General features: G+C 43.7%; 1 long non-coding RNA gene across 1 annotated transcript; it reads left to right on the forward strand.

Annotated features, from left to right (window-relative positions):
- The first annotated feature begins 332 nt into the window (after nucleotides 1-332).
- Nucleotides 333-21,107, forward strand: LOC112648786 (uncharacterized). Its single transcript, XR_003129315.2, has 4 exons — nucleotides 333-819; nucleotides 2,354-2,561; nucleotides 18,957-19,082; nucleotides 20,030-21,107. It is a non-coding gene; the product is annotated as an uncharacterized LOC112648786 (long non-coding RNA).
- The last annotated feature ends 14 nt before the right edge of the window (nucleotides 21,108-21,121 follow it).

The raw sequence follows: 21,121 nt of genomic DNA on the forward strand, positions 1-21,121 counted from the left end.
CATCCCTGGGGGCGCATTGGGCATCCCACTCGATCTCAGTTCAGGTCTTGATTCCGGGGTTGTGAGATCGAGCCCCGCATCGGGCTCCCTGCGTGGAGCCTGCTTCTCCCTCTGCCTCTGTGTCTTTCATGAATAAATAAATAAAATCTTAAAAAGAAAGAAAGAAGGAAAGTGTGTGTAAACAGTCAGTGCTCCAAGAGATGGAAAAATCAATCAAAACTCTAGCCAGTGGGGCTGGGCGGGGTGCTTTCAAGAGGTGGGGGGGCCTGGGCTCCGGCGTTGGTGCTCGGCGCGCCACCTGCTGGGCTGCAAGAGGAACTGCAGCTCCGGGAGCCACCGCGGAGGGAGGAGGCGCGGTCGGGCCCCGCCCAGCGAGCAGGGCCCGCTGTTTTGCAAACCTCTGCTGGGGTCCCAGCGCCTCGTCGGTTTTCGCCATCTTCTTTATGCAGGTGCCCAGCCTCCCAGGAGGAAGATAACGCTGAGGAGTGAACAGAAAGGATTTTCCTGCGCCCACTCGGAATGCAGAGAAGAATCCTGTGGAAAATCCAAATGGCATCCACGGACCAAGAATTTATTCGAGAAACAGATGACCTGCTCTGGACTCATCTTCTGAGCTGATGGTGTGAGGCTGAACCAAACCCTGACGGCTGTCACCCACGATGAGTAAAGGTGGATCCCAGCGCATCTGCAGCGAAGGCGCGCTCCTCGAGCACCTGCGCGCTCCCCTCCCCCACTGCCTTCAGGAATGAGAGAGGAGGCAGCAGGCCCAGGGTGGGAGCTGGGAAGGCTCGGCCGCAGAGCTTGGCCCTGGAATCGCAGGTGAGGACCTGGCCAAGCAAACACCACGCCTCTTGCCAAGAACCCTGAGGAGCACAGAGGTGACCCAGAGAAGGCCCTTTCTAACCAGCCTCCAGCTCAGCCTCACTATTAAATTCTTCATTGCGGTCACTGCGTTCTTCAATTCTAGGATTGCTGCTTGTGTGTGTCTTTTTAATGGTTTCTAGTTCTTTGCTGAGTTTCTCGTTTTGTGCATGCATTGTTTTCCTAAGTTTGCTTGGGTGTCTGCATGTTCTTGCAGTCTGCCGGCTGACCTTCTGTAAGAGAATTATTCTTCATTATTTGTCAGACAGTTCATAGATCTCCATTTCTAATTTTTTTTCTTTAAGATTTTATTTATTTGAGAGGAAGTGCATGCTTTTGAGAGATAAGGGCCATAGAATGTCTTTCAAGGCTGCCAGGCAACTGTGGCCATGTTTTCCAGAGGGGCAAGACTGGAGGCTATGCCGAGCAGTTGGGTGCGTTGGTGAATTTGCTTTCCTGCCCAGGCAGGATGTAGGATGTGCTCCACATCGGGTTCAGCCCAGTTGAGTGGGGATCAAAATCAGACAGAACTCCAAGTCAGTCAGGGTCCCTGGCCAGAAGGGGCCACCAGCTTAGCTCTGCAGATGTGCAGAGCTGCTGCCTGGTATCTGGTCGGGATACTGGTGCCAGCAGGTATGTGGTCCTCCAAAATCTAAGCACTGGTTGCTGTAACCCCTGCCTCCTTGTCCATCTCTCTCTGATCCCCACTGGTGCAGCCCCATGGGTTCCCCTGGTGATCTCCATGAGGCCGTACCCAGTGGGCTTCCCCAGAAGCATCCCAGAACATTGGAGAGCTGGATGTCCGCTCTTGGTTCTCTTTTACCCACTGGGAAAATGGTGGGCCCAGGGTGCCCCCTTGGAGCTCTGCTGTGTTGGCCAGGGGAAGGAAGGATGTGATCAAAATGGAACCATTCCTATTGGGCTTCCAACATGATTGGGTGAGGTCTCAGACTGTGCTCACTCTGACAAGTGGGGCTTCTTCACTGTGTTCCAGGGGCTGTTTCAGCCTCCCCTACCCACCCTCCCACCCCATGTTCTGGGATTTTTAGTGATAATGTCTTGTCCATGTTTAGTTGCTAGTTGGTTTTCTTGTGAGGGAGACTAAGGTCATGAACAACCTATGTCTCCATCTTGATGCTAACCTTCTTCCTCATTTACTTTTATTCTTACTTAATTCATATAGACAATCTAATTTGGACAATTTGGGTCTCAAGATAGCTAGCAGGTGTGTTTTGATGCTGGCTTGCCTAGGTCTTGCCACTAACATCAGTTTCTCTGCCTTGGTTCTGAGGAGTGTGGCTGGAGAGAGAAAGAATTTGAATGAAATGGGTCTGTAGAATTGTGTCAGCCAAGGAAAATGGTAGTCATGCCCCACTATTACTGTTCCTCTACTCCTGGCAAGGTGCTCAGAACTCATTCCTACCCACTGGTGACCAAAGACACACTCAAGGGCTGGATGATGGTGCAAATACTTCTCTACTTTTCTTCTTAGGTGACCTTCCACTCTCCAGGTGCTCAGACCACCTGAAGCACCTGCCTCCTCTTCTGCTCCCTCTCCCCATCCTGCCTCACTTCCCATGGCCTCCTTCATTCCAGCCATTCTGGAGAATACCTCCCTACTTGCCCCCAGCCATGATACTTCAGAGATGAGCACCAAGACGACAAACCTCCTTCATATTAATGTTTATTGTTAGATATTGGTAAGTGTTTTGATGATGTGTGCCGATGCCAGGAGACCCACCCCACTAGAGTGAGGCCAAGGCAGGTCACCTGTGCCCCTCCTGCCACATGTGCATGAAATGACATTAACAGGTATAAGAGCAATGCTTGTAGTGTGTTCCTCCATTCCGTCATCAGGGTTCCTTCCGTGGCAGCAGGCTTTAAAACATGACAAAGACTAATGAGACTCACATTTGGTAAGTATCTCTGCCAGCCTAAAAATGTTCATTTTTATGTGTACAAGGATGGTCTCAGAAAGAGAGTGAAACACAGATTGGGATTGTCTCCCAAGTGACTCCCAGAAGATTAAAACATGGCTTCGGCTAAGGGCACTGGGGTGCAAGAGCTGCTATTTATAGCTAAAAGGGTGGAAAGGGTTACTCTGAGAATGCCCAGGGAAGTTTTTAGGGGAGCACAAAAGCCAATCAAAACAAGCGGCCTCTGGGTGAGAAGAGCACAGGGGCGCACCTGGTGGCCCCTGCACATCCTGTGCCTGGTCAAAGTCTAGGGCAAGGGATCTTGATCTTGATCCCTCTTCTCACAGAAGGTGAGAAAGAAATGCCTTGAAAAGAAAACACAGAGTGCCAAAGTATCACTTGGTTTGATGTTATAGCATCTTTCTGATTACAGAACACTTATTAATTGAAATATTCCAGTTTGCAATAATTGTATGGGGGCTTTTTCTTCCCAGAATTTAGGGAAAATCTTATACAAAACAACATCATCGAGTTCAGAGAAAATGTAAAATGTAGACAAAATTAATAAGAACTATGCTGGAAGGGAAGTTTATGCCTGTGTGTGTGTTTGAATGCCAGTGGAGGAGGGGGAGAGCCCAAAGATACAAGGAATAATACAAAGCAAGACCTAAAAATCAGCAAAACCCACCATCTCCTGGAATGTTCACAACTGTTAGACAGTCTACATGTATGTTCATGGAACAAAGGCAGGCCTGGGTCTGGATGAGACCAAACTTGGATCCTCATATGTCTGCTGACATTCCTGGAAAGCAGAGATGAGGGCGCCTGGGGGATTCGGTGGGTGAAGCATCTACATTTGGCTTAGGTCATTATCTCAGGGTCCTGGGATTGAGCCCCCCCCACCCCCACCCCGTGTTAGGCTCCCTGCTCAGCCGGGGGTCTGCTTCTCCCTCTCCCTCTGCTGCTCCCCTCACTTATGTGAGCTCTCTCTCATGCTTGTGCTGTCTCTCTCAAATAAATAAAATCCTTAAAAAAATTTTTTTTAATCTTAAAAAATAAAAAGAAAGCAGAGATGAGAAACATCATCAAGCCACCAGACACAGCCCCCCCCCCCCCCATGACTCTGCGTCAAATGTTTGGAGGTGTCTCCTTCATGTATGGGCAGCAGATGGCAGCACCAAAAAGAGCGAGTCCGACAGCTACATGTGGGTGTGCAATTAGCTGGAGTCAATGCACAGCTAAGTGAGCATATGTTATTCAATGTAACACGTTAACCTTCCTTCCTCATCTTGAGGATATTTTAATTTTTATGACATATTTATCTAGATTAGAAGAAATAACCATTATAGTTGAAATACAAAGATGTTTTAACTCTTTATGTTGATATGTATCCCAGATTCTTTTGAAGCCATCCCAGGCATCATATCATTTTTTCTGTAAAAAATTCACTATATATAAAAAAGATAAGATATACATATATCTATATATCTCTAAAAGATAAGAATTTTAAAAAACTAGCAATAATACCATGATTACATTTAAGAAAAATAACATTAGGGGGATCCCTGGGTGGCTCAGCGGTTTGGCGCCTGCCTTTGGCCCAGGGCGCAATCCTGGAGTCCCGGGATTGAATCCCGCGACAGGCTCCCGGCATGGAGCCTGCTTCTCCCTCTGCCTGTGTCTCTGCCTCTCTCTCTCTCTCTCTCTCTCTGTCTATCATAAGTAAGTAAATAAATCTTTAAAAAAATTTTTTAAAAAGGAAAACAATGTTTGCATCTTAAAAAAAAGAAAAATAACATTAACACTTTAATATCATCAAATATTCAGTGTTCAAATTTCCCCCACTCAGCTCACCAACTAGTTCAAATGTCACATTTGTCACAATTTTTATTTTATTTTACTTTTTCAAGTGGGCTCTATGTCCAATGTGGGACTCCTACCCATGACTCTGAGATCAGGAGTCCCACACTCCACAGACTGAACTAGCCAAATGCCCCTACGATTTTTTTTTTTTTGCCCCTATGAATTTTAAAATATACCTATTTATTTCAACAAATGCTGATAGGATCACTGGATATGTGCATGGGAAAAAAAGTGAATCTTGGCACCCTAATAAAATGTTAAGATGGATCATGGATGAAAATGTGTCAGGTAAAACAATAACGTTTTAGAATAATGTACAGATTTAGAGTTCATAAAGATTTCTTTCTCTCTTCTTTTATTTATTTATTTTTTAGAGAGGGAGAATGGGGTGGAGGGGCAGAAGGAGAGGGAGAGAGAATCCCAAGCAGGCTCCAGACCCAGAGCAGAGCCCAATATAGGGCTCAATCCCATGACTCTGAGATCATGACATGAGCTGAAATCGAGTTGGACACATAACTAACTGAGCCACCCAGGCGCCCTCAGGATGCGAAGATTTCTTAAACAGAAAACAAAAGGCACTAGCCTTAAAAGAAGAAAAGTGACAAATTGAGCTTCATTAGAATGAAGCCATTCTGTTCCATAAAAGATACTATTGGAACAGTGAAAATGCAAGGCACAGACCAGGAGAGACTCCTATCGAGACTGTACTGATGCCCACCATACAACCACTGTTGTTGCTTATCCAGCAAAAGTCATCAGTGGATGTGAAGTCAGCGAGCCAGACACTCATGTGGTCTCCCAGTCTCTCTCCACAGGTCACTTAACTGGGACAAAGGGTAAAGGAGCCTTTAATGTGTGGGAAGTATGTCAGGTTCCACCTTAATCAAGTGATCAAATTTAACATCACCAAGAAGAAACAACCATGGGAGGACAGGGAATTCTTAATAGGTATCTTATAAAAGAGGACATGTAAATGATCAATAAATATGTGAAAAGCCAATCTGTATCATTAGTTACAAGTAAATACAAATTAAAAACAGGATGAGGTACCACTACATACCAACAGCAATGGCTTAAACATAAAAAAGACTGACAATACCAAGTGTTGGTGAGGATTCAACTAGAGCTCTCTCTGAAGCCACTGTCTACAGTGTAGCTAAAACAGCCACTGTCGAAAACTGCTTAGCAATATCCACAATGGCCAGAGTCCAGTCTTTTTTTTTTAAGATTTTATTTATTTATTCATGAGAGACACAGAGAGAGAGGCAGAGACATAGGCAGAGGAGAAGCAGGCTCCCTGTGGAGAGCCCAATGTGGGACTCTATCCCAGGACCCCAGGATCACGCCCCAAGCTGAAGGCAGACACTCAACCACTGAGCCACCCAGGTGTCCTGAGTCCAATTTTTCAATACAGCAATTTCATTGATAGATACATATCTCAAGACATGAGTCTACATGAGCAGTAAAAAATATGTACCAGAAAGGTCAGAGCAGCTTTATTCCTTTTTTTTTTTTTTAAAGCAGCTTTATTCCTAATAGTAAAACTAGAAATGACCTAAAGGTCTATCAGCAGAAGAATAAAAACTAAGATTTGGGTTGATGTATGCAATATACTATTACACAGCAATAAAAATAAGAAATAATACATTCCTGGTACATGCAGCAGCATGGAAGAGTCTTACAGATATTCTGTGAAAGAAACCAGGTACAGAAGAGTATATACTGAATGGCTTCACTTATATGAAGTTTGAGAAGTCAGAAGAGAGGGTCCCCCTGGAAAGGGTTGTACTGAATGAAAAGGATCTCAGGGAACCCTCTGGGGTGCTGGAAACATCCAAGAGCTTGATCTGAGTGATCTGAGTGGTAGTTACTGGATGCATATATGTGTTAAAGTTCAACATCTGTATATTTAAGGTTAGTGGAAGTTGACTTTACTATGTTTACTTTATACCTCAATAGAGAAGAAAAAGCATGCATAAGCTAACTCAAAGGGAATCCTACTGTTCAAAAAATGGGACAGTTTGAACATAAAAACAATTTTGACTGTGATGTGTTGAAGCATATTAAATAAAAATCCATGAATTTATAGGAATTCTAAAAATGTTCATTGGTCACTGTTATTATTCTGAAAAAAAAATTTAAAGATTTTATTTATTTATTCATGAGAGACACACAGAGAGTGACAGAGACACAGGTGGAGGGAAAAGCAGGCTCCATGCAGGGAGCCCAGTGTGGGACTCGATCCCAGGACCCTGGGATCATGCCCTGAGCTGAAGGCAGATGCTCAGCCATTGAGCCACCCAGCTGCCTCTATTCGGAAAAATTAATGAAGGGAAGGAATCAAGCATTTCTTTCATTTTTAAAAAAAGATTTTATTTATTTATGAGAGAGAGAGAGAGAGGAGAGGGACAAGCAGATCCCAATATGGGGCTCAATCCCAGGGCCCTTATATAAGGACCTGAGCTAAAACCAAGAGTTAGACACATAACTGACTGAGCCACCCAGGTGCCTTTCTTTCTTTCTTTCTTTCTTTCTTTCTTTCTTTCTTTCTTTCTTTCTTTCTTTCTTTCTTTCTTTCTCTCTCTCTCCCTTCCTTCCTTCCTTCCTTTCTTTCTTTCTTTTCTTTCTTTCTTTCTTTCTTTCTTTCTTTCTTTCTTTCTTTCTTTCTTTCTTTCTTCTTTCTTTTTTTTTCCAACAATATTCCAGGGTAATCATAGTTGATAAGGCATTTTTTTTTCTCTATATATCAATTACAGCATAATATTGCAGAAGGAACAACAGAATTCGAACTTTATGGCTTTAAAACACTAGTGAAATAAGAATTATCAATGCCTGCCAATCAGGTAAATGGTGGATGTGGCGTTTTGTAGTGGAGGAATCAAGTTGACCCCACCTCAACCCAAAGACTGAACTGATCACTACAAGTGGGAGAGTCTAATGCTCTGTGCCTCATGATATGATATAATATGGAGCACACAGTGCCAACCACAAAGCATTCTCTTCCAAAGAATAGCCCTGAATGTAATCAAGCGTCTTGGTCTACCTATTCATGTACAGGAAATTGGGGGAATAAAGGAAAATGTTAAATGACATATTGAAGTGCAATCAACCAAATCCGGAATGTGGGTGATTCTATAGGACAAGAGATGTGATTTCAGCAACAAATAAATAGCATGAAAATACATGAGGGTAGAAGGCATCGTTATAGATTAAGAGACTTACAAAGTTTATAAACAAATAATGTGTATTGTTTGGAAGCCGATTTAAACTGAACTTACAGTGTGAGGTAATCCTGAAACTTGACCGTGAACTGAATATGACATTATATTAAGGAATTATTGTTAATATCAATTGTGGTGAGACTTTGGGGCTTAAGACTTTTTTTTAAAGTAGGCCCCGTGCCCACCCATCTCAGGGCTTGAACTCATGACCCTGAGATCAAGATCTGAGCTGAGGTCAAGAGTCTGACACTTAACTGACTGAACCACCCAGGTGCCCTGAGGCATAAGATTTTTTAAAAAAGGGGTTGCCAGATCATGACCTCAGTGTCGTGGGATTGAGCCCCTTGTCTGGCTCTGTGCTGGGCATGGAGTCCGCTTGAGGTTCTTTCCCTCTCCCTCTGCCCCTCCCTCTGCTCTCTCTCTCTCAAACAAATAAATAAATCTTAAAAAAATTTTAAAAAATTCCTTATTGATATAGGAGCCAGTGTGAAAACCTCTAAATATGGAACAATTTAAATATTAGCATAAATAATAATAGTAAAAGCTTATAAGCCATTGAATAAAATAAAAATGCAGGGCACCTGCGTGGCTCAGTGGTTGAGCATATGCCTTTGCTCAGGTTGTGATCCCCAGGTCCTGGGATCGAGCGCCTCATCATGGTTCTCCCTCTGCCTATGTCTCTGCCTCTCTCTGTGTGTCTCTCATGAACAAATAAATAAAATCTTAAAAAAGTTGCACAAGTCCAGGCTGATACCGATAATGTATACAATATACATACATGTGTATTCAGGGCAACGCAGTATCAGGTCGGCTACTTATTTTTGATTGGTTTTGTCATGTTCTTCTAGCTTTTCTCTAAGTGTGTGGTTTCCTGATTCTGTCCATTGAAGGGCAGCCCTGGTGGCCCAGAGGTTTAGCACCACTTTCAGTCCAGGGCCTGATCCTGGAGACCTGGAATCGAATCCCACCTCAGGCTCCCTGCAGGGAGCCTGCTTCTTCCTCTGCCTGTGTCTCTGCCTCTCTCTCTCTCTCTCTCTCTCTCTCTCTGTGACTCTCATGAATAAGTAAATAAAATCTTTAAAAAAGGAAAAGGCTTAGAAACAATGATATCCCAATAACAATGATAACATTCAGATCCTAAAGTCTAAATACGACTTCTCATTAAAAGAATAGGGGTCCTTGGAGAAATGGCTGATTCCAGAGCTAGTGTAGAGATAATGTGAGCCGGAAACCTTTTCTTGTGCAAGGAAGGAAATGCCCAGAAACATGGAGACACATTAAAACAACATGGGAAGAACAAGCAGGATTAATCTCTGTGTAGGAATCAGAATAGGGGATTGACGCCTATTGACGAAAGGATTGATTGACAAAGGGTAATAGGAATGATTCTGGGATGGTAAAAATGTTCTGTATCTTATGTAGGTGCTGGTTAAATAAGTCTTTTTTATTTTTAATATTTCAAATTGTGGGGCAGCCTGGGTGGCTCAGCGGTTTAGCGCCACCTTCCGCCCAGAGTGTGGTCCTGGAGACCCTGGATCGAGTCCCACGTCGGACTCCCTGCGTGGAGCCTGCTTCTCCTTCTGTCTGTGTCTCTGCCTTTGTGTGTGTGTCTCTATGAATAAATAAATAAAATCTTTAAAAAAATAAAAAAATAAAAAATAAGATTTCAAATTGTACACTTAAGATTTATACCTTTCCCTGTCTATAAGATTTGCCTCATTAAAATAAGAAGGCATAGAAGTAGTTTCAAGAGGCTTGCACTGGTCATATTTGGGGCAATTTTTAAAAAAGGTTTTATTTATTTATTTATTTATTTATTTATTTATTCATGAGAGACAGAGAGAGGGGGGGGGAGACAGGGGCAGAAACAGAGAGAGGGAGAGAGAGGCAGAGGGAGAAGTAGGCTCCATGCAGGGAGCCCAACGTGGGACTCGATTCCGAGACCCCAGGATCGTGCCCTGGGCTGAAGGCGACGCTAAACCCCTGAGCCACCCGAGCTACCCTATTTGGGGCAATTTTGTGTTAAAAACAAGATGTTAATGGATTCTACATTTTCAGTGAAAACGCAATCCACAAATTTTTAGTAATACTAAAACAAAGTTAAATGAGGGAATGTATGGCTCTTCTTTTATTTATTTATTTATTTATTTCTCTATTTGAGAGAGAGAGAGAGAGAGTGTGTGTGTGTGTGTGTGTGTGTGTGTGTGAAGGGAGGGACAAAGAGAGGACAGAAGCAGACTCCACTAAGCGTGGAGTCCAATGCAGGGCTTGATCTCACGACCCTGAGATCACAACCTGAGCCAAAATCGAGTCCAATGCTTAATTGACTACACTACCTGGGTGCCCCTGCATGGCTCTTCTTTATGAGACAATTCCAACTAATCAATGTAAAAGGAATGATAGAGTAAAAAAAAATCTTAAAAAATAATTATTTTTGCAAAAATCCATGTAATAATTGATCCAAGCCAGAATCACCACACTGTTGAGTGAAAGGAAGAAAGTCATTGGGGGCACAGTCTCCAAGTTTTACATGAAAGATTATCTCTTCATTCCAGAAGGAAAAATTTCCTTAACAGAGTCGTAACTCAGCATCACCAGCAATGAGACAAGCTGACATTGTGTTCCTTTGGGGGTGCTGCAGTAGCAGCAAAGAAGTATACAACAGCCAAATGCAATGCATGATTATCAGCTGGGTCCCGATGTTTAAAAAATCCTGTGAGACATTTTGGGAACAATTTGAAATTTAAATATGTCCCAAATATTAGCTAGCATAACCATAACAGTATAAGATGTCTTAGGTGTGATAACAGTGTATGGTCATGTTGAAGAATGTCTTTGTTCTCTGGAAATAAATGCTGGAAAATTTAAGGGCAAAATTTATTATGTCTGCAACTTGCTTTGAAATGGTTCAGCAAAAATACACACACACACACATATATATATGAGGATAGACAGAAAAAGTGGCAGAGTATTAACAATTTATGAAGAAGATATATGGGTGTTCATTGTATTATTTTTTAGTAGGTTTGAGCAATTTCAAAAATAAATGTTGAGGGGAGAAGAACTTAATATAAAAATATTTTTAAAAGATTTTATTTATTTATTTGAGAGAGAGAGAGAGAGAGCACGAGTGCAGAAGGGGCAGAGACAGAGGGAGAAGAAGGCTCCCCACTGAGTGAGGAGCCCTACACACTTGGGGCTTGATCCCAGGACCCTGAGATCATGACCTGAACTGAAGACAGATGCTTAACCAAGTGAAATATCCATGTGCCCAGAAACATGGAGACACATTAAAACGACACGGGAAGAACAAGCAGGATTAATTTCTCATTTAAAAAAATCTTAATGATATGTTTTTTTATAGTCTTGCCAAAATATTATTTAAAATAGTTCTTAAAAATTAAATAAAACAAAATAGCTTTTTCGGGGTGCCTGAGTGTCTCAGTTGATTAAGCGTCTGCCTTCAGCTTAGGTCATGATCCCAGAGTCCTGGGATCAAGTCCCACCTCGGGCTCCGTGCTCAGTGGGGAGTCTGCTTTTAGCTCCCTCTTCCTGGAGCTCTCCCTGCTTGTGCTCTCTCTCTGTCAAATAAATAAATTAAGTCTTTAAAAAATAAAAATAAAATAAAATAGCTCTTTCACTAGTGAGACAGTATTGAAAGAACGGCACATGAGCAGGCACTTTCAAACAATGCCTAAATATCTGTGGGAATCCTTCTCTGCCACATAAAATGGGAGTCAGAATCTTTTTTCTTTTATTTAAGATTTTATTTATTTATTCATGAGAGAGAGAGAAGCAGAGACATAGGCAGAGGGAGAAGCAGGCTCCCTGCAGGGAGCCCGATGTGGGACTTGATCCCAGGACCTCGGGATCACGCCCTGAGCCAAAGGCAGAAGCTCAACTGCTGAGCCACCCAGGCATCCCAGTCAGAATCTTTTTAACAAGATTTTGTTTTGGGGCAGGTATCTTGGCAATGGCTATAAAAAGCAGTTCAGGTTTATATACTGACAGGTGTAAACAAGTTCAAACCACACCCAGTTAGGAACCCTTGATAAACACAGCAGTTAGAAAATATATATCAAGAGCTTCGACTCCATAATCTTTGGTTTGGAAATTTATTGTAACAAAATTATGCAAAAGAGTGAAAAGTTTTATCTATGTAAATGCATACAGCAGGATAATTTACAATAGTAAATTGACAGATGAAAATTCTCTCCGTGCACATCTACAGAGGGCTTCTGTACTTAAACCGTGTCTATCAGGGGGCACCTGGGCAGCTCAGTCTTTGAGCATCTGCCTTCAGCTCAGGTCATGATCTGGGGTCCTGGGACTGAGTCCTGCTTCTCCCTCTGCCTATGTCTCTGCCTCTCTCTCTGTGTGTCTCTCATGAGTGAATAAATACAATCTTTAGAAACAAAAAACAAACAAACAAAAAAACTCTATGTCTATCAGTATTATGTGGATTACATATATATATATATCTTGAGTTATTTAACTTCTTTATATATTTTGGATAGTAACTTCTTATTGGATCTCACATTTAGGTTTTTAATCCATTTTTAGTTTAATTTTGTGTATGGTGTAAGAAAGTGATCCAGATTCACTCTTTTGCATGTGGCTGTCGTTTCCCCAACACCATTTACTGAAGAGACGGTTTTTTCCTCATTGTATATTCTTGCCTCCTTTGTCACAGGTTGATGATATCATTGTGGGTTTGTTTCTACGCCCTCTATTCTGTGCCATTGATCTATGTGTCTATTTTTGTGCCAGCACCATACTGTTTTGGTTAGTACAGCTTTGTAGTATAGCTTGAAATCTGGAATTATGATACCTCCAGCTTTGTTCTTCTTTCTCAAGATTGCCTTCCCCATTGGGGTCTTTTGTGGTTCCATACAAATTTTCGTATTATTTGTTCTAGTTTCATGAAAAATGCTGTTGTATTTTGATAGGGATTGCATTGAGTAATATTGGTCTTAGTCAGCTGGATGAATGTGTAATGGGCTGATAATTTATGTTAGTGATGGAGAAACCTGATAAATAACTTTCTCTTCTCAGCCCAAATTGGGATCTAATTGAGGAATCGGGCGTGGATTAGTTTATATCAGCTTTCTAAAGAGTGCTGGGTGTGTGGCCACAGTGGGCTCCCTAATCCTTCACCCCTGAGTTAGACAGATGTTGTCATCTGGGCACTGACACAGTTAGACATGGTGGAGAGCAAAGCAGAATCAGCTCTGCACACAGACGTCTGAAAAGATAGAGGGAACACCTTTTCCTTCTCCTGACTCACCAATCAGATAAGCATTCTCCTCTACTGGGAAAGAGGTGGGAAAGGAGGCCAGGAGTGTTGTTCTGAGGAGCCCTCTCCACAGGGAAGCCACCCCATCCCATCCCCTCCCCTTTGTGAAGCAGAAGACAAGCACGTGCTTGTGCTCAGAAGCCTGAGATATCTCCTGTTGCTTGGTCACATCCCTGGGCTGGAACCATAATCCTGGCAAGATCCAGCGCTCCTCTCACTCAACACCACACCTGTGCAGCTGAACTTGGCTGAGGGAAACGAAGGCAGCCTCCGGATGAGGCTTGTTGTAAATGTGTGAGCATTCACTTCCGCAGGCTGGTTGCACTGTCTTACCCCAGATGGTTATGAGCACCCCCTCCCTCCTTTGTTCCTGCTTCTATTTCCTCCAGCTTCTCTCCCAGCTGGAGACTTGGCTTCAGACATCACTGCAAAAAAATAAAAAAAATAAAAAAATAAAAAAATAAAAATCACCTAATCAGATGGGGATTTTCACAGGCTGGTTACACCAATCCATCTCCTGCGTCCATGCCCCAGTGCTGTCTCTGACATGCCATCAGGAGTACCGGGGGCATACTAGCCTCTATCCTATCTTTGATTCAAGGTCATTCCCGGGCACTTCCCCTTTCTCTCCCACATCATCAGTTTCTTTTTGCTGGATTGTCCTACAAACCAATCAACCAACCAACCAACCAACCAACCAACCAACCAACCAAGAAACAAACCAAAAATATCCCTCTGGATCTCCTTTCTCCTTGCTGTTACAGGATTTGGTGTCCCCTTAGTGCCCATGGTTCTTGGTCATGCCACTTTGAAGAATGATGAGGGCAGCAAGGCAAAGTTTATTGAGCAAGAGTATAAAGCTCCCAGAGAAGGAGGGGGGCCTGAGTGGGTTGCCCTCAGAGTTCCTAAGTTTAGTTCCTAAGTTTTTATGGGGTCTTTTGTGGAACTTTCTTATGCAATCAGGGTATGCTGAGTCATGCCAATCGGGGCTTTGGTCATGTACCTGTCTACCTCTTAGGTGAATGTCCACGTGCTTATGGTTCTTTTTTTGATGACATCCAGCGACTTGGGTCTTACCTATCCCTTGCCCGTGATACTGACAAATGCTTTCATGGTTCATTGTCTTATTTTAGGACATTCTGCAGATATCATTTCTGCAAAGGCTGCAAAGCAGAATGTCAATGGGGTTCTGTCTCAGCTGCACAATGGGATGCCGGTGCTGTTTGATTTTAGCTGCCTTGACTCCATATTTCTGTGTTGGAGACCCTGCCCTGACTCCCTAACTGTCCCACTGACTCCTAGCACAGATCTTGCCCTTGTCCTATTTTCCCCTGGACAATAAAACTGCTTGATTTCACCGTGAGATTTCTGCTCCTGCTGTTCCGCACTGTGGAGCCAGTGCTCATTTTCAGTCCCAGCAGCATTGGGCGCTGTGAAGTGTCTTCTAGAAATATTTTTCCTCCATTGGCTGCCAAGATACCACACTCCCCTGGTTTCCTCTGTACCTTTGCTGATTCCTCTCCCCTTCTTCCCCTCTAAATCAGTGCGGTCCAGAACTTTCTGCACTGATCCAGACGTTCTGTGTCTGCACTCTCCAGTATGGTAGGGACGAGGGAGCAGGAGGCAGCTGAGGACAAAGCAGGAGCTGAAACACCAGCCCTCCCCTGCCCACACACAGGTGGGACATGGGTGACCTTCCTCAGGTAGCCCTGGCTGCCCTAAAGCTAAGGGAAAAGAAAAACAAATGGTTAACTTTCAGGGATCACAGTCCTGCCAGACACCAGTCTCTCTCAGTTCACAAATGTCTTAGTGATTGCTTATCAATAATCTAACTTCCAGAGGGAACTGTAGATTCAATTAAATGTCCTTATAACCTGCAGCCCATTGACAGGTAGGTACAGAGTGTAATGTTCCTCCAGGAAGCTCCCAACTGTCTGAATGTTAATACTTTCCTGGGGAGTGGGGGGTGGGGGGTGGGGACGGGGCAACAACCTTAATTTGACAATGGCAAGGCCTCCAGCATCTTGTAGGTCCTCTTTTGCCTATGAAAGTTCTCTTGAAAACCTCTCTTTTCCTACCACCCCCAACTCCCAAGTATATAAATCAGACACCCCTTACAACCCCGGGCAGCAGCTCTTTCTGCCCACAGGTCCTGTTCTGGTGCTTTAATGAAATCACCTTTTTGTACCATAAATGTCTTAAGAATTCTATCTCGGCCGTGGGCTCCGGACCTTACCCCACCAAACCTCACCTACATTCCAAAACTACATCAGTCGGCCTGTGCGCTGTTACCCTCTTAAAATGAGGCTAGCATACTTGAAGAACTGAATTTTAACTTTAGTTTAAAATTTAATTTTAATAACCACATGTGAGCAAAGACTATTGTATTGAACAGTGCAGCTCTAGATATGGGAGTGTCCCTGGGCTCAGTTCTTATGCTAATTAAATCCAAGTTCAGGCGCCCATAGCTCTCCAAAGGTCAATGCTCAAGAGAATTTTGATTGGAAAGCAATATGAACTTTATTAAGGAGGTCAGCCACCTGGGGAGAAGGCGGACCCTTGTCCAAACCCAACTCTGACGTTTGTGCCTGGCCCAGACATTTGTAAAGGGCTTTATTTTTTAAAAAAAATATTTATTGATTTGAGAGAGAGAGAGAGCAGGAGCAGGGGAGGAGCAGACAGCAGGGAGAGAATCTCTAGCAGACTTCGTGCTGAGTGTGGAGCCCCACCTGGGGGTCGATCTCATGACCCTGAGGTCACAATCTGAGTTGAAACCAAGAATTGGATGCTTAACCGACTGCACAACCTAGGCACCCTTAAAGGGCATTGATCAACTAACGGAGTGTTGTGGTCTGTGTCATTTCTTGATTACATGCAGACTCAGTGATGCCAGCTACAGAGTAAGCTTGGTGCTTGGAAGTTGTGCAAGAAATTCTTATTTCTTAATGCTCAGAGAGGGTTTGTCTGAGAAGATCTGCTTCCTTGGCACCTGGGGGTGGTATAAGAGTATTCTGTTCTTTCTGTAAAGGAGGAAAAGGTCTACAGGTGTGCAAAGGTTGGTTAATTGCGGAGGCCGAGAAAATTAAGGCCATTCCACCTCAAGTTTAGCGTTAGCACAAGTACAGCCACCTTAGGCCCCTGTGAATAAGAGCTGAACTTTACAGGAAAAAACGCAGAATGCCCTTGACAGAGAGTCCCATATCAGAATGAGAACAGAGCTTAATGCCCTTGACAGAAAGTCACATATCAGAATGAAAACAGAGCTCAGAACGCCCTTGACAGAGACAGAAAGTCCCGTATTGGAATGAAAACAGAGCTTAAGAAATTCCTCCACCCCTTCTGAAAATCCCCTAGACTAGCCCATAAAAACCCCCCTCAGGGTCCAAGTCCCTGCTCTGCTGTGTCGGGTATACTTGAACCCAAGCTCGAGCTTGCTAATAAACCCTCATGTACTTGCAACCGTGTCGGCTCCTTGGTGGTTTTCTCGGATTCGCAATCTTGAGCACAACAAATAAAGTCCTTTGTGTGGCCTTAAAAGAGAAAAACATTTTGCTAAAAGATGGCTGGGTTCATCCGAAAGCTAAGGTGGCTTCAAACAGGCTCTGGCCTCAGAATGTGAACATTCTGGTCCCTCATTTCCCAAGGCCAGGGATCTGCCAATCTCAAAGAAAGGGGATTAGTTCTGTTATGGATTAAGGGCCTTGCATCAGCAAGCAGGGGGTGTGTTATCCTGAAGCATGCTAACGTTTGACACTGGCTGGAGTGCTGTTACATTTGGATCTTCTCTTTTCTCTGCCTACACCCATGCTCCTGGTAGTGTTACTCAACCACATGGCTGTGATTACTACCTGTATACCAAGAGCCCCAAAGGTTTAGCTGCAGCCAGATCCTACCTCTGAGCTCCAAGAGAGAAGATCAAATTGTCTACTTGACATTTCCTACTTGGATGTCTTGGACATCCCAAACTTATTGGGTCCAGAATGGTGCCCCCAGTGTCCACCCCAAGCCAGCAAAACCCTGGAGTCCTCCGTGGTCTTTTCGAGCATTAGTTAATAACCACTCAAACTTGCAGCTGCTCAGGCCAAATGTCTTAGAGTCATCTTAGATCCCTCTTTCTCTTTATGTTCCCTTCTCCACCCAATCCACCAGAAAATCCCCTTCACTCCACCTGCAAAGATATCTGAATGCTGACCACTTCCCAGCGCTTTCACTGTCCACATCCTGACACAAACCATCACCCCTCACCTAGATCATTGCGAAATCTCCTAATATGTACCTAAGTCTGAACTTGGTCCCTCTGTAATCTATTCCCCACAAAGTAGTCAGCATGGGGGTTTAAAAATAGGTCTTGGGGAAAAAAAGAAGTAGGGTGACTTTTCTCCCCAAAGAGACCCCGGTCTCACTCAGAGGACAGTCGGGGTCCTGACTGTGACCTAAAGCTCCTGCATACTATGCCCTCCTGCCTTCTACGGGGCCTTGTGTCCTCCCACCGTCTCCTCATCCATCCACTTAAACTAGTTTTCTCAAAGGTGCTCAGATGTACCCAGGGTGTTCCCACCTTAGGGCCCTTGTTGCATTATTTGGTCTGGAATGTTCTCTCAGATATCTGCACAGCCTCCTTCAGGGCTTCTCTCAAAGCCACCTTCTGAGTCAGGTCTTCCCTGACATTTCATCCAAAATCTCACACACAGCACCACCCTGACTATTTACATCTCTCTTCCTACCTTTTCTTCCTCCACTACTTACCTAACATTCTGTATGTTCTTCTTCTTTTTTTTTTTTTTTTTTTTTAAGATTTAACAAATTTATTTATTCATGGAGACCCAGAGAGAAAGGCAGAGACACAGGCAGATAGAGAAGCAGACTCCCTGCAGGGACCCTAATACAGGACTCTAGCCCAGGCCCCTGGGATCAAGACCTGAGCCAAAGGCAGAGGCTCAACCACTGAGCCACCCAGGCATCCCTAGCATGCAACAATTGAAAGAGTAGGTATTTTAATGATTTTTTAAAATTTACTTGAGAGAGAGAGAGAGAGAGAGAGAGTATGAGTGGGGGGAAGGGCAGAGAGAGAAGGAGAAGCAGACTCCTTACTGAGTAGGAAGCCCAATGCAGGGCTCAATCCCAGGACCCTGGGCTCAATCCCAGACGTTCAACCACTGAGCCACTAGGTGCCCTGGTCCTATCTTTATTTGAAATTTTCATATTTTGCTCATTATGGATATCTTGCATTATTTTTTAAAATTATTTTTAATTAATTAATTTATTTTTAAGTAAGCTCTATGCTCAACATGGCCTTGAACTCACAACCCAAGATCAGGAGTCCCATGTTCTACTGACTGAGCCAGCCAGGCACTCCTGTGTTGATTTTTTAAAAAATATTATTTATCAGGATTATTGAGGAGTTTTTTGATGGCTCCTTAAATTTTGCACTTAAGGCCCGGAGATGCCCCCTAGTCCTGGCCTTGGCACTTCAAAGAGTACCTGTGACATGTGATCTTTTGATATAATGAGAAATAATAGTTGGTCTTCATCCCTGGTTCCTGGCACAGAAATGCTAAAAGTCTTATAATTTTCTGAGTGAAAGAAATGAGAGGAGCAGCTTTTGTTATTCATAATAAGCACCTTTCAAGGGTACCTGAGTTTATGCTAATAAGCCAAATCCTGGAAGGTCCTTAGAGAGATGCTGGGTGGGATCTTGTCCCTGCCTCTCTCCGCCCCAGGAAACAACCCTGTCACCAGAGAGCTGAAATTTTTAGTTCTACCACCAATGGCAAATGATTTTATCCATCATGCTTCCAGGTTGGTTGGTGAATGTATCCACATGTTGGGAGTGTGAGACACCCAAGCTCCACAGGAATAGAAGCTCCTGTGCTTGGGACCCTTGGGGACTTCCTTCCATGTACCTCGTCATCTGGATGTTCATTTGTATCCTTTATAATATCCTTTTTTAAAAAATATTTTATTTATTTATTCATGAGAGACACACAGAGAGAGGCAGAGACACAGGCACAGGGAGAAGCAGGCTCCCCACAGGGAGCCTGATGTGGGACTCGATCCCCGAACTATGGGATCACTCCCCAAGCCGAAGGCAGACGGTCAACCGGTCAACCGCTGAGCCACCTAGACGTCCCCACCTTTATAATATCCTTGATAATAAACCTGCAATAGGATGTTAAGTGCTTTTTAAGTGCTTCTCTGATATTCTGTGAGCCTTTATAGCAAATTATCAAACCTGAGAAGGTGGCTTATAGCCAAAAGTATGGATGGCCCAAGGCTTACGACTGGCATCTGGAGTGGGGTGCCATCTCATGGGCTGATCCCTTCACCTGTAGGGTCTGCCCCACTAAATACTCCCACCACGGGGATTTCAAGTTACCAATGTGACTTCACCTGTCTCGTAAAATTCCTGAAAATCTAACAGTTGACTCTCTTGAGCCAGTATGAATGGCCTCATTGCACCAGTGGATATAGAGTTTATTAAAACTAAAATCATTAAAAACAGGGGCGCCGGGGTGGCTCAGTCCAGTTAGATGTCTGCCTTTGGCTCAGGTCATAATCTCAGGGTCCTGGGATCAAGCCCCATGTCAGGCTCACTGCTTGGCAGGGAGTCTGCTTGACCCTCTCCCTCTGCCCAGCCCCCTCCTTATGCTCACTCTGTCTCTCTCTCAAATAAATAACTACAATCTTTAAAAAAATTAAAAATAATAAAGTATAAATGTCTGAGGATTTGTACAGAGACCTTTTAATGAACAAATTTTTAGTTAGGGAAAAAGAGAAAGTGATATGTAAAAGGGAAGGAAAAAGAGATAGCATCTAATGGGTTAAAAATAAAAGAACTTAGTTTCTGTTACTTTCCTAAAAGATCAACTCAGATGAATTTCTTTTCACAGAGTCATTATTAGCATGATGGGCGAGACTGGTAGAAACAATGGATATTATCGGATGGGCCTGTGTTGTACTGTTTAGCAATCCCTTATGTGCTAAGATCATAATGTGTTCTAAAATGTGGTAGCTTATGAAGGATTTTCTGAGTGTATTGGCTACTTTGCCTGCCTTCTGTTTACATTTGGAAGCATGGCATTATCCACTAGGGATTAACCAGTAATTCTGGCCATTACAACAACGTATAGGTGACTCCCCATTACTTCTTCCCTTCACATTTGGCCATAACTGTCAAACTGGTTCTTGAGTGTGGGTCATACCTACATCTGCTTTCTGCCTCCAGAGCCCCCTGATTCCTACAGCCCCCACCTTGCAAGCATAGTTCTCTTCTGGAAGAGCCTTAGAACTACCTCTGTGTTCCTTTATTTCTCTCTTCTTTCTGATTCTCTATGCAAAGATAAACAAAGCCAAGGGGTTCCTGGCTGTCTCCATTGCTAGAACTCAAGATCCCAGGGTCTTGAGTTCAAGCCCCATGTTGGGCATAGAGCTTACTTTTTAAAAAAGGAGAAAGCCACACAGTAGATGAAGTGGTAAGAACAGGTTTTAATTAGTAATACATTATTGCATTAGAGAAAGAGTCCAGTGTGAACTGAACCCAAAAGATGTGATCTGGAAAAGAAGAGGGAGGGGGTATCCAGGAAGTAAAGAATGAACAAGAGTGGAGAAGAAGGGTTGGTCTGTGTGAAAGTCATCAGGGCTTGCTAATTAGAGCTTACTACCCTCCTGCAGAGGCTGGGGAGCTGGGATCCTCTCTTCAGAGTTGAAGAACAAACGGTACGTTCTTTTGGCAGTCTTGAGTTTTCTCAGGCAAGCACTCCAAGGAGTCCAGTCTCATCCTAGGAAGGCGGCCTTGAGCTGTGTTATCAGTGTTTGTTCGAGTCTTTATAGGCCAAGGTTGAGGCCTAGTTGAGAAGAGGACTCAGAGGGGCCTGGCTACAGTTGGCCCACAGAGACAAGCTGTGTCACCCAGCAAAACATTTGAGCTGAGATTCTGGGCATTCTCTTCTCTTTTCAGGTCCCAA

This window comes from Canis lupus, chromosome 7 (genome assembly GCF_003254725.2).
Source record: "Canis lupus dingo isolate Sandy chromosome 7, ASM325472v2, whole genome shotgun sequence".
NCBI lineage: Eukaryota > Metazoa > Chordata > Mammalia > Carnivora > Canidae > Canis > Canis lupus.